Source organism: Chinchilla lanigera, unplaced genomic scaffold (genome assembly GCF_000276665.1).
Source record: "Chinchilla lanigera isolate Chin_1 unplaced genomic scaffold, ChiLan1.0 scaffold00009, whole genome shotgun sequence".
Lineage (NCBI taxonomy): Eukaryota > Metazoa > Chordata > Mammalia > Rodentia > Chinchillidae > Chinchilla > Chinchilla lanigera.
The window spans coordinates 20,744,130-20,758,710 of record NW_004955410.1 but is presented as its reverse complement, the minus strand read 5'-3'; the positions used below and the strand labels follow the sequence as shown (position 1 = coordinate 20,758,710).

Genomic DNA, 14,581 nt, shown 5'->3' with positions numbered 1-14,581 from the left:
TCATTAATGCTGGAGTATTGCCTTGCTTTCTTGTAAATTGTTCCAGACTCACCCCAGACAGGAATCAATTATTTCTCCGCACAGCTCTGCTTCTTTTTAATGAAACATAACCCTTAAAAGCCAAGATCCTTCTAGGCCCTTCCAATGCATACAGCTAAATTTTTTTCTTCTAAAATAAATCAGATTACACAGACAAAAATAAAACAACGCAAAAACAATGCAAATGATTTGTTTTTGTCTATGGTGTTACTTTGTTTTTGTAAATTATCTTTAAATTAAAAAAATCAAAGTAATATTTCTAACTAATTTCAACAAAATGGGAATTTCCCATTTTTGCCCTATTTTATACCTCCTTCTATAGTGAAACTATTGGCTTTAACATCACTGTATTTACTCATGTACTACACATTGCATTATAGCACACTTTCAGAATTAAAAAACCAACACCAGTACGTCAAATTTGAGACTATTTATCAGCTCTTTTTTGTCCTCAGAATATATTTATAGTATTGTGTTTTAACTGCACAAATTATTTGCTCTGTGTGGTGGTCATCCATTACATATACGGTTAGGATGATTTGCTTCTAATTATATTTTAATTCTAAGGTTTACCTTTCCCATCATTTCTAATTTTATTTTGTTTATAAAATATGCAGAACATTTACATTGTATAAAAGCCAAAACTAAAAATAATCATACTCAGAAAAGTTGTGCTCCAATTCTTATCACATCTATGCTAGTCCAACCCATTGCTACTTGTAACTATTTTTTGTTTGTTTCTGGCTTATCTTTCCTATGTTTTTATAAGTAGAACATGTCTTCTTATTCCTTTTATTCATTTTATACAAAAAGTAGAATATGATGTATATTATTTCAAACCTAATTTTTTTTAATGTAACTATATAACCTAGAAGTGACTTCATTTGTTCATGGAACTTTCCTCATCATAATTATTATTTGTATAAAATTCAATTTTCTTGGTTTAAATGGATTTTTCTATAAATTTGAAGTCAGCATGTATAGCCAGTGTCACTTTGGTGTTTATGTTTACTCAGGTTAATTTTCTTTAAAAAATTTATCAAGATTATATTGTCACCAAGATGGCGGCCACCATGAACAAGGTGGCTGCAGAAGATGTCAAGATTACTTTCAGGGGCCGGGGATTTAGCTCAGCGGCAAAAGCACTTGCCTGGCAAGCGCAAGGTCATGAGTTTGGTTCCCGGTACCGGAGAAAAACCAAAAAAAAAAAAAAAAAGATTACTTTCAAAGATCAACAGAAGATAAACAAATTTGCACGGAATACGAGTAGAATCACAGAGCTAAAGGAAGAAATAGGAGTAAAAAAGGGGCTGGGGATTTAGCTTGACACAGCACTTGCCTGGCAAGCGCAAGGTCTTGAGTTCGATTTCTGGTACCGGAAAAAACAAACAAACAAACAAACAAACAAAAAAAGAAGTAAAAAAGAAACAACTCCATAATTTAGAAGATGTTTATGATGACATCATGCTCGTAGATGATGACTGCTTGTGACACTTTATCAGATCGGTGATGTTTTCATTGGCCATTCTCAAGAATAAACACAAGAAATGTTAGAAGAAGCAAAGAAAAATTTGCAAGAAGAAATAGACACCTTAGAATCCAGAGCAGAATCAATTCAGTGGGTGTTAGCAGATTTGAAAGTTCAGTTATATGTAAAATTTGGCAGTGACATAAACCTCGAAGCTGATGAAACATTTTACAGCTCCTTTTTTAATTCGTTTAATAAACTTGAATATTGCTTAAAATGATAATTTACCTTCTTCAAACGACATGGAAAAAGTTTCTTTTTAAAAAATTTTCATTTATTTAATGGAAACTTGCCATTTTCACATATTTTTGCTTATTTTATGGTTTTAAAAGAAAGCAGTATCCATCTATGTATTTTGCATAATAATTACATCAAATCTAGAGGCTTTGTGTCATATTATTAAAATCAGTTAAGCAAAAGAAAAAAAGATTATATTGTCAGTTTTTTATCCAAACTAATTTTTTGTTAGTTTTTTTTAAAATTTAAAATTATAACAGTACTTTCAACATTTTTAAAACAGAAATTACTTTTTGTTATTGCTTTTAGAAGCATTTATTACTAATCTGATAATTGACCTGTGATTTATAGTTCTTTCTTGTGTGAGCTATGAGAAGACCTTAAACAGAATCCCTTAAGATTACCAATCAGGCATGGATAGAAAGTCAGCTTCATGTTCTGTGCATACCTTTGGTGACGGGTAGTTGCTGACTACATCACGGGCCAAGCACAGAGTTAGGGGGAGGGTTAAAACTGGTTAAAGTCCCCTGGCTAACCACGGCCCAGTCAAATGGGGGTGGGGTGTCAGATTGTCTGACTTACCTTCAGGCCAGCCATATGGATAATCTGTAGGGATAGTCTATGCTACTTCTTTCAAGAGATTAATCTCCTGATTTCCAGTATGGAAGATGCACACAGATTGCCTTTTGACCTTTTATCAGATGGCAAGAGTTTCTATTATCACCATAAATTAGAGTTTCCTAGTGAATTATTAGGCAAAAAAAAAAATCAGAGGAGTCTAGTGAGTTGGTGGTTTTACCTCTTAAGCCTAAAGATTTCAAGAACAGATCTCAGTGGTTATGCTGCTTGTCTTTGTGCCAGCAACAATGTGGTCTTTTGCCTGTTGCAAGTGGTTTAAATCTGAAATGCTCAGGCAGCCAAGAGTTACCTACTGGTCAGATCCAACGGTCCCTGGAGGAAAACCCAGACTCCAGCCTTCGCTGCAGTTCTTCCTCTGATTGGCTCTCTCACTGTAACATCAGGTGGTGCAACTGAAAATGCTGAAGCAACCCCAGTAAGAGTGGGCAGAACATTTGACATACAGGGAGGTGAAATAAACTGCAGGCCAAGTTTTGTCTCTCTCTGTTCGCCTAGGGGGCACTGCTAAGTGGCTGTAGTGTCAGGAGACGGCATCCTTCCCACCGCCTTTGCCACTATGGTTTTTGTTTGGTGCCCACGGGAGTTCCTTAAGTGGTAATACTTTGGAAGTGGCTGTAAGTGTTGATATGCTGTTTCAGTTACTTTCCTCACCACTGGTTCAAAATACTCAGCACCCACAGCTTAAAGGAGGAGCAGTTTATTTTGGCTCATGTTTATAGTTCATGCTTAGCTGGTTCCAAGGCAGAAACAGCATATAGATGGGCTTGGCAGAAGAAATCTGTTCATGTCATAGCAGCCAGGAAGCAGAGACTGAGGAGAGGAATGGGGGAGGGAGACATATGTACTCTCTGAGGTCACGTACCCAGTGACTGGCCTCCAACCAGGCCTCATCTCCTAACGACACACTTATTTATTATATTAATCAATGGATGGACCCATTGATGAGTATAGTACCCCATGATCCAATCACCTTCCAAACCCAGCCCTGAGTGCAAGAGAGTTTTGAGGGACATTCTAGGTCTAAACCATAACATTCCACCCCAGCCTCCAAAAGACTCATGCACATCTCTTTATTTAAACTTATTTTTTTCATCTCTAAGAATCGCCAGAATTTCAACAGTTTCAGCACTGCTTAAAAAGTGTACGCCTAAAGTCTGAGATTCAAGCAAAACTCTCAGCTGTGAGCCACTGTCAAAGTTAAAAAGAGAGAAAGAAATGTCAGAGTGGTAATTGGTAGCAAAATTCAGTCTCCCTGAGATCCAGAATCCAGACACTAGAAAATAACAACTGGTTGAAGAAGAAGAGAAGCAAATCACTAGGATTAGAAAGCAACTGTCAGAAAAAATTAGAAGTTGTAAAGATAGTTCACAGTGCAGAGAAAAGAAGGAAACAGTTTGGACTCTCTGTTGACTCTTGTAGCTTACAAGGAGGGGAACCAGTCTCCCAGAAGAAAGATAAGTGCTCAGGACTGTGAGATCCAGGGAGAAATTGCAGCAAAACCCACGACCTTTGTGAACTGCAAAAATAGCACAAAGTTTTGCTCCAAAGGGACTCCTTCCACATAGTGGGCAATAGCCAGAGAGGGATTCAAGCACAGGTACCTGCCATATCACCAGAGAGTTCCGGATCAGGGGCCATTTTGGGAAGGGGTTGATTGTTTAAATTTGGGCCTCAGAACAACTAAAAACTTTACTTCAGTTCTCCCATTATTACCTTTCCACAGTGACTGGGTGGGAGATAGCCAAGGGAGACAGCCAAGGACAGGGAGCAGGTTAGAAAGAGAACACCTGAGAAGTTTGACTCAACTTTAGAAGGACATGGGCCCTCCTCACTATGGCAAGAAGCCAGGCAAAGCTTAATTGGTGCTCAGAGAGCTAGGTCTGAAAGTGCCTGCTACCTTTAGGTACTTGACCTCTTGCTCTGCTGCCTCTGCAGGACAGAGCTGAGGGCAGATTGCCTTTTCTATCCACTGACATGAGCGAGAAAGTATCTCAGCCTGGCCACTGCCACAGCCTGGGGTAAACAAGGGGCCTCTGGAATAGGGGGTGCACCTCAGAAAACCTCAGGTCTTAAGGCTAGGTGGAGAAAACTGAGACTTGCTGGACTCTGAAACTGCAGATCCAGGAAGGAAGCCACGCTTTCAAAAATAGAAACATCTTTTATCTGTCTTTGGACTCATTTTATTTTCATCTTTTTCTTACTCCTTTTCTTTCTCTTTCACCTTTTTCATTTTAATTGTTTACACTTTTATACTCCACATTATTTCTTTTTTCTTCCCCTTTTTCTATTTTTGTTACTTTTATCTAATTCTATAAGTATCCTTCTGCTTTATAACAGTATTTTTTGTCTCTCCTCCTTTAATTTTTCAAATTTTTCTTCTTGCATCTTCCCATTACCAACCCCTATGTCTTCAATAGTATAACTATGAAACTTTATTAAGCTTTACATAGTTAACTCTATGTTACTACTGTTAAATTCTTTTCTATCACTAATGGAATGGCATTAACACATTTATAGATATTTGTTGTATGTCAATATTTGGTTTGTGTTCGATGATATTACTGTTGCTGATGTACTTGCTATTGCCATGGTTACATAATTATTGCTATTAATGGCATCTCTAGCTCCCTAGAGTCTACTCCAGGAAGTCTCTATTCTGCTTTCAGCTTCACTCTCAGTTTCATGCACTGTTCTCCCTACAGCACACTTTCTGGTTTTCCTTGCCTTCCAAAATTTGGTTGGAAGCCTCTATTACCGCATAACTCTTACATTCCTACATGTCTATAAAACCACCATCATGTGAATGATGCTAAGTTCTGCCACCAGCTGGACTCCAGACGATCCTCCATGGATCATGGCTGCAGAGGCCTCTGAGTGCCTGGCTAGCTGTATACTGTGAAACAAATACCAGAGAACCAGTTTCCTATGTGGTCTTTTTCTAGCTAGTTGCCCTAGGGCTCTCTTCTCAAAGAAAGTCTTTCAAAGGAGTTTACTTTTATCTCTTTAGACTCTTGAGCCATTGAAAGCTGGGTTCTTGATGATTCCTGAGATACTTGCAAGGCATGTTTTCTATTGTCCTGATATAGAGTACTTGTTATGGTTTGTATCTAGATGTCCTCCCAAAGCCTCATGCAGTCATGGGGGCTGGCTTCTAGAGTTTGTGATTGATTCATGATCCAATGCTGGGATTATGAGTGTGTGCAGGATACCTGCACTGAGTCGGGTATCCTGCATACAATATAAGGGAGGGAAAGAGGCTTGCTCACTTATTCCTCCCCCATTTGCTCTTGTTGCTTTAGCTGTTTTCTGCTGCCATGAACTGTTGCTCCTCTACCATGCCGCTCTGCCCCATTTGCTCTTGTTGCTTTTGCTATTTTCTGCTGCCATGAACTGTTGCTCCTCTACCATGCCGCTCTGCCTCAGCCAGCTGATTATAGCCTCAAACCTCCACAAACAGCGAGCTAAATAAACCATTCTGTCCTTAATTTTGGGCATTGGGTATTTTGTCTCAGCAATAAGAGAAAAGTAACTAGGACAGTATTTGTCTTATTTTAATGCTAATTTTTTCAGCAACAGTTTGCAGGTACTTTCTTTATGGCAAGACCAACAACTTTAGATGGGATTTTTGCTTCTATTTCCTCGCCTAAGTCTGTCTAAAAGTAGCCAGCAGTATGCATGCTACAACCTGAAAATTAAGATGTCTTGACATTTCCCCCACTAGATTAATAGTCTGCCACCCTTAATATCATTCCCCTTCAAAGTCTCAGGTCATGGACAAAATAAAGACAATTTTTCTACCCGAATATAATACACATGACCTTGAGTCCAAATGCCAGTGGAATCTTAGTTCCCAACTGTAACTTCCCAAGCCTGGCTTTTACTGTCTGCTTTCATATCAGCATTCTGGTCTCCAAGCTCCATCTGAATCACCAGTCAAGCTTGGCATGTAGTTAGCTCACATCTCCAAACCTTTTGCAAACATCTGTAAACCAGTTCCAAAGACTTCTAAACAATATGACCAGGTATAGTGACAAGCAGGACCTTATTTCTCTAGTACTAAAGTCTATCTCAGTCCCTTTCTTCATGACTAGGACAAAACACTTGACATCCACAACCTCAAGGAGAAGAGGTTTATTCTGGCTCAAAGTCCATGGCTGGCTGAACTCACGGCAGAAATATGGCAGACATAGTGCAGGGAAGTTGTTTATGTCACGGCAGCTCAGAAGCAGAGAACAATCGTCCAACTGGGGAAAGAGAGACACTGATCAGTGATGCCCTCTGTGACTGACCTTCAACCAGTCCCACTTTCCAACAGCACATTTGGCACTGTACTCATTGGTGGATGAGTCTACTGGTGAGTGTAGAACCCCATAAGCCAATTACCTCCCAAAATCCCTGCCCTGAGCACATCAGAGTTTTGGTGACATTCTAAATCTAGGCTATAACATATGCCACGGCTCATTCAAGTCATTACTTATTTAAAAAGTGGAGTCTCTAAGGATTTCCTTTCTTCCAAGGCTAGCAAGGAAAGCATTATAACCACTAGGTCATGCTGGCAATGTACTTTGATTCTGAGTAAAAGGGCTGCTGCATCTAAAAAATGATCAAAATGTTTATAGCAATTTCTGTCAAAATGATGTGACCTTATCTACCTATTCACAGGCTCTGGCACCTTGTGACTTCTGGCTTTTCCCCAAGTTAAAATGACCATGAAAAGGAAATATTTTGAATCAATTCTGGACATCAGAGTATCCAGGACAGTGTAACTAAAGATACTCAGGAAAGATGACTTTCAGAACCCCTTTGGCAAGTGGCAAGAATGATGGGATAAACGTGTTCATAGTCAGGGGAAATATTGTGCAGGAGATGAATGGCAAAGTGTCTCAGTGCAATACATTTAAACAGTATTAGGTGTGTACCATATTTTTAATCACACCTTGTAAGCACATAGACTGCATCAGATGTTGTCAGCCTATGATAGGAAAATAGAATGGAAATCCAACTTTGAGCCTAAGATATTTCTCCCTTGGCTTTAGACGTTTCTACTAATCTTTGTATGTATTTGCAGCAGAAAAAAAAAAATACCAGTTGACTAAGAAGAAGGCAAGACACAGACTTGGTCTAACCACAAAGTGCTGGCTTCAGGGAGGAGAACAGACTGAAGTTAACATGGAAACTGTCGCTTAGGGCCTCCTCTGGTTCTGAAAATTGAATTCATGAGGGAAGGCTTTGAAATGAGCCCAGAAAGTCTTCCTAACACAGTAGGGGCTTAAAATTGCTGGAAGCTGTGTAATAGGGAAAATGAATTTTGTCACCTTGTTTTATTGGATTAGGAACTAAAAGGCAGCAGTTCTGGCAGTGACACAAAACAGGGTGAGTGGAGTCACATGGTCTGAGGTTCCACTGGGGACTCCAGAAATCATTACACGCTGTAACGTGTGTGTGTGTGTGTGTGTGTGTGTATGTGTGTGTGTGTGTATGTGTGTGTGTGTCTTAGGAGGGATCTATTAGATAAAGCACTTAAAAGAGACTATTTGTCCTGAGATAATAGATGGAGGTAAAGTCTTAAATGGTGGAGACACCATGTAAGAAAAGAAAACTATTATTAGGATTCTATTTTGTCTACATTAGCACACAAGTTTATTTAATGTTGAAAAGTGAACTCAATTTTTCAGTAACTTAAGGAGGAGTTAAAGGAATATTGATATACTTAATGTCACTGAGTGGTATAGCTAGCAATGATTAAGATAATAAATTTTGTTATGTGTATTTTACAATTAAAATTTAACAAACATTATTTTAAGAAAAAAAGTTAATTTAATAACCAGAACAAGGGATAGCCCCAAAGGGATTTCTGTCAGTCACGCTGGGTGATAACCCCTCTAGCTGGGCCGTGAGTTCTCCTATCTGGCCATCAATCCCTGCACCTTGACAGGAGGCCAGCGTCACCTGCTGTCCTGCTGTTCAAGTTCCAGCAGGATATCCGAACCATACTTGCTCCCCCGATCCTTCTCTAGGCCAGATGTTTGAAGATTTCCCAGTCCTCTGGGTGAAAACCATCCTTTATCTTCTTGATTTATAACAGCCTTCCATTTGATGATCAAACGGAGCCACTAATAATTCTGCTACAGATGTCTTTGAAGGCTCTTAGAAGAATATTTATACCCGCAGGCTTAGCCTTCAGTTTTGCTTCTCTGTATCAGCAGCACAGGTCTTTAAGCTCTAAAAACTCCCTTCCATGCTAGATTTTTCATGCTATTGTTCTTTCCCCTTCATACTTTTATGACCAGGCTCCTTTGGGATGATGCGGGGAGGGGTGGTCACTCCGGGTGAGATGCTACAGCACAGGACAAGGCTCACACTCAGTCTCATCGAGTCCTGCAAGTCTTCTATTGTCACATTCACTGCAGGATTTAGAACGGTTTGGTGTTTCATGTCCCCCTCTGGTAAGGGCATTTGGGAAATGTAATTTTTGTGTGGTGAGAAATAAATGACTCTATGTTATTTAAAGATCTGTATTTTCTTTTCAAAAAGGATAATAAAAGAGATATTTTCTTTAAAATGAGAAAAATTGTTAGAAGACTCCACAGTAGAATTGAAGTCACTGAAACATTCAGAGAAAGAAATGCAACTTGCTATTACTTCTTGATTCCCCACCCCCCTGCCCCAGGCTATTAAGAAGAGCGGCTCACAAAAAGATGACCTCTGGTCCTTTTAGTCTTAGATATTGCATCACATGGTTCAGGCAGTGGTTGATTGGAAAACATTTGATTTGATTTGAGATAAGGCCATGGATCAGTAAGCATTTTTTTAACAGAGGGAAAGAAAGAGAAAGACACAGACGAGACAGAGACAGAGAGAAAGAGAGACAGAGGTAGATACAGAGCTGGTAAATCTAAAGAAGGATAAATGTAAAACCTGCACTCTCTCAGAATCACGTATTTTCTTTCAGTGTTAGGACTGAAGCCAGAGCTTTGTGCTTGCTAAGTCTGTGCTGTACATCCCCAGCCCCAACCATTTGTCAGGTGCCTGCTAAGATGCTATTTTTTTTCCTTCTGTAGTTGAAAGACCTTTTGAAAAATCTCTGTGGCAACAAGCCACTTTTTCAAAGTGTGGGACTAGCTGTGTTAATATCACCTGTGGTATACAAATGTGGTATTAAGACTCCCTGCATCAGGAATTGTGGAATCTATATTTTAACAAGCCTCTGGGTCATTTTTCCTCCACTCTGATGGTTAAGCTGAATTGCCGACCTGATTCGCTTGGGAGCCACCTAAGAGACTGGATGCATTTGGGTGGCTCATGGAGGGGTGATATCGGGTGCTATATCTGGCTCCTAGCCCCTTTATCTCTGGCCTGGTCCCCTGATGTGCTTCCCAGCTCCATAAGTTAAGCATCTTTGCTCTGCTATTCCCTTCCACTGTGATACTGTTGCCTTGGAGCCAGCCCAGTATGAACTGAGTCCTCTGCAACCATAAGCCACATTAAACCTCTCCTCTTTTAAGTTGTAGGTGCCAGGTAATTTGTCTTAGCAATGGGAAAGCTGCCTAATTTGTCTACCAAAGCTTGATATGACTATTTGGATGTGTTATTACTGTTTGCTGTGCAAATGGACTGCTGTCCTGTGGGTACATATTTGCAGGGAGGTGGCAATCAGAAGCAAAGTATGTAAGAAATAAGACTCAGAGGAAGAAACAAGGGAAAGGATTGACAAAATAGGCTGGTGGCAGAGACACTTACCTTTTTCACATTTAGATTTAGAGTCTTAGGAAAGGACTTGATGGTTTCTCAGAATATGCAGTGTAGGAGAATTAAAGAAGATAAAAATTCAGTCATAGACTACTTGGAAGGAACAGGCATCCTCCTCATTAGTGGAAGAATGATGGCTTGTAACTCTTGGAAACAATATAAGACATCACAAAATGAAAGATGGCTTAAAACTATAAAAACAGCACCTGTACATACCAAAACAGAAGAACATGAGCATAAATGGAAAAATCAGCATATACTCTATCAAAAATATGACAGAAAAATTATGAAAGGACTCTAACAGTTATTGTAAACTTAGCATACGCAGGAAATCGCACACATCTACGTAATATAACCCTTACACTACACTACAAGGCACTTACTTTTATGGCTGTATGGGAGAATGCTTGTTCTTTCAGCTGGTTTGATGTGGGGATCAGTGGAGTGTGTTGACCGTTGTTACCACCGAGCACAGCAGATTTCATACCATGGTGGGGGCCGACAGCTGCTCACCAAGGTCCCCCTTGTCCACTTCTTCCAGAGCGCACAGCTGTGGAGCAAAAGAGACAGATGATGAAGAGGGTGCACTGTGCATGACTTTCTGTCAAGTTTGAAGGAAGGTAAGTCTGACAGGATTGTGGGTGCATGTGAAAGAGAACTGACGACCGGGGTGAGGAATGAGAGGGACTTTGTGCTACTGGAAGTGCTCCTTACCTGGATCAATATGGCCGTGGGGGTGTATTTGATTTGAGAAAGTCAATCAGGCTGTATCTTTATAATTTATGTACCTTTCTATGTGGATGTCATACTGTAATAGAAAATATACTCTAAACGTTCAGTTGGGAGAGTGACTAAAAGAGGGATTTGGACTGCTGAGGTCTCATTTCTTTCCCACTCTTACTCGACTCTGCATTGTCTTCTTTGTTAGTCTAGTTTTCTCCTCTTTTCTTTTGCTGTTCCTCTATTTATTTCATTTTTCTTCTACATTTACACTTTTTTTGGTACTGGGAATATATGACAGAGCACCCGTATAAAATTACTAAAAACAAAACCCAGTTACATTCACAGGGGACACACAATACACGTGTTAACACTTAAAAAAAAAAAAAAGACTCCAAGCATTGTTAAACAGTGGCCAATTTGGTGAAAAAATCAACAGGAGCAGTTACCCAAGGTGTCTTGGAGGTGACAAATTTGACCACTGAGGTTTTAACTTTTCTGTTGTGTGAATTGGTTTCAAGTAGACAGATTGTTCAGCAGTATCTTGCCCATCAGTTGATGAACACTGGGTTGTTTAAAACTCATGACTACTATGAACAATACTGCTGTGAACGCTGAAGGAGTAGCTCACCGCGATTTGATGTACCTCCCCCTAAAGACTAAGGATGTTGGATATAAGTTCATGTGCTTATCATACATTTGCATTTATTCTTTGAAGAAATGTCTCTTGAAACTTTTCCCTACTTAGAAATTTTTTTATTTGTGTTCTGATTGTTGAGGTATAAAAGTTCTTCATATAGTGTATATACTAGGCCTTTATCAGACATGTGCTCTGTGGATATTTTCTCCCATTCGGTGGGTAGTCTTTGTCATTCTTGATAGTATCCACCAAAGCAGAAAATTAATATATATATTAATATATATATTTTTCTCTGGTTGCCTGTGCCACATGTAATTTGTAAAAATTTTCACTTATGTTTTCTTCTAAGAGTTTTAGAGTTTGAGCTCTTACATTTAGGTATTAAATTTTGGTCCATTTGAACTAATTTTTTTGTATGATGTGAAATAAGGCTCCCAAATCATTCATTTCTTGTGGACAACAGTTGTCTCATCATGGTTTGGAAAACACCCTTCGTTTCCTCATCAAGCTATTTTGGCACCCTTGTTAGAGATCAATTAATTATCAGTGTAGGGGTTTATTTCTGGACTCACAGTTCTGTTCCACTGATCTATACTGACCACTGTAGTTTGCAGTAAGTTTTCAATTGGGAAAATGTGATATCTCCAACTTTGTTCTTTGTTTTCAAGATTGTTCTGCTTAGTATATGTGACGGTTTGTGTCTAGATGGTCTCCCAAAGCCTCATATAGTCATAGAGTTTTCTTGGAGGAAGTTGAATCTAGAGTATGTGATTGATTCATAGTGCAGTGCCAGGATGGGTGGGTGTGGGTGATTCCTGGATCAGTGCTCTGATTGGATTGGCACCACCCTAATCCCAGTAGACTGGGTACAATATAAGAGACAGAAAGAGGATTGTCTCCAGCTTGCTTATTGCTTTTGGTGTTTTCTGCCCCCGTGAACTGCTGCCCCTCTGCCGTGTGTCACCCTGCCTTGGAGCCAGCTGATTATGTACTGAAACTTCTACAAACTGTGAGCTAAATAAACCTTTCCTCTCCTAATTCTGGGTGTCAGATATTTTGTCTCAGCAATGAGAAAAGTAACTAAGACAGTATGGGTCCTTTTATATGTTCATATCCATTTCAGTATTAACTCGTCAATCTATTAAAAAAACAGCTGAGATTTTGGGAGGAACTACGTGAAAAGATAGATCAATTTAGGGCACATTATTATTTCAACCAGTTTGTAAAATCTTAATATCTTCCACTATGTGAACTTGACTTATTTTCCTATTTATTTAGTTCTTCTGTTTCTTTCAATAATGTCTTCAAGTGTTCAGTTTATAAGTCTAGTAGTGCTTTTACTAAATACTGATGATTTTCTTGGTTTTGATGCTATTAGAATTGGAATTGTTTTCCTAATTATTTTTTGAAGTGTTTATTGCTAGCGAGCACATTCTGTTTTGTCCAAGAATGAACTTGAATCCCTTTGGAAGAGGTAGAGTTTACATATGTGTTTTCATAGCAAGTGACCAATGAGACTCTTATACTATTATATATTAAGAGAGTTACATAAAAGCATTCGTTTCCAAAGTGAGTACCTTCAAAATCATTCTTTAGACTCTAGTCTTTGTAATTTTGAGGTTCAATTACAAACTTTCCTTTTGTCCAGACAGAATGTTATAATGTATAAATTGCTTCTGTTTGATCTGTTTTATCTATCCCCCTAGGCTAGTGACCTCAAAGATACTGTACTATTCTGCCTTTTATGCATTTTTTTTTTTTTTGGGTACCCGGAATTGAACTCACGACCTCGTGCTTGCCAGGCAGGCGCTGTGCCGCTGAGCTTAATCCCCAGCCCCTCTCTTGCATTTTTTACTTTTTCCGAACATGCCTATGGGATACCTTAGATTACATTAGATCAGCTAAAAGGACTTCACTAATCCAACCTCAGCCTGTCACTAACCAACTGATACTCTGTTTAGATTCCTATAATTTTTAGCGCTGGAAGCAAGAGCATTTATGGGGTGGCTATTTACTGTGCCAGAGTCACTCTATCAGTTTCTAAGACAGGACTCCCTTCTGCTGAGATTTTCCTTCCCACGGGGCAGGGTCTCACCACCAAGAAACACTAAAACGCTGCAGCTTGGTCAAAGTTAGGATTAACAGCTAGGGGAGCCACTGGCCCTAGAAGGTACAACTATTGAACCGCAGCGCCCTCTAGTGAGCGGTTTGAAAAACACCTGCAGGGAGTGGCTGCCCTGTTTCCCAAAAAAAAAAAAATCTCTTTAGTCCGAATTTAAATTTTGTGAACCACCGATATCTATTCCAAATTTCCATCACAGGTTCCTAGACCCCAGCCCCTCTCGGTAGTCAGTTTTCATCTTGAAAGAACAAGAACTTCCCAGTGTTCTGATAATCACGACCTCGCCCTCTCCACCTTCTTGATGTTTCTTAGATTTCTGAAGCCTCCGTGTGTTTCACAAGATGATGTAAACAATACCAACTGCGGCTTCTCCTGCAGTCTGAACCCGTCCAGAGGGTAGGAAACGGACAAAGCGGACAAAGCGAGCGAGGCAGGGGAATCGACGCAGGTCTCAGGCGCGTCGCCTGAGGTTCAGAAGCCAGAGGCTCAGAGCGGATCAGAATCATCAAGGCAGGCAGAGGGTTCTGAAGCCTTGCTTCTTGCACGTCAGTGCAGCCCTGTTGTTGCTTCCCGCCGGGACCAGACGTAATTCCCCAAAGGCTGAAGTCGCTTCCACATCCACTCAGTCTTCCTAACCATGGGCATTGCACTCCATAGTTAATATGGAGGGTCTTCTTCCCCATCACATCTTTGGTGGTTAAATTATAGACTTTGATTTATTAGTTGTGTAAGTAGTGCATGCATTTAATAAAACTATATCAGTAATTTGATCGATAGTCAAAGTTCAAACAGTAGGAATTATCCCTGTCCAAGCGGCACTATACTTAAGATACATAAAAAATGCTCTCAATACCTCTGATACCCATGGCCTGTTGTCCCCCACAAAGGGACTCTTTGACTTCTTAAA

The 14,581-nt window shown here is 39.7% G+C and overlaps 1 pseudogene; it reads left to right on the top strand.

Annotated features, from left to right (window-relative positions):
- Window positions 1–1,100: 1,100 nt before the first annotated feature.
- LOC102022262 lies at window positions 1,101–1,787 on the top strand (annotated as a pseudogene).
- The last annotated feature ends 12,794 nt before the right edge of the window (window positions 1,788–14,581 follow it).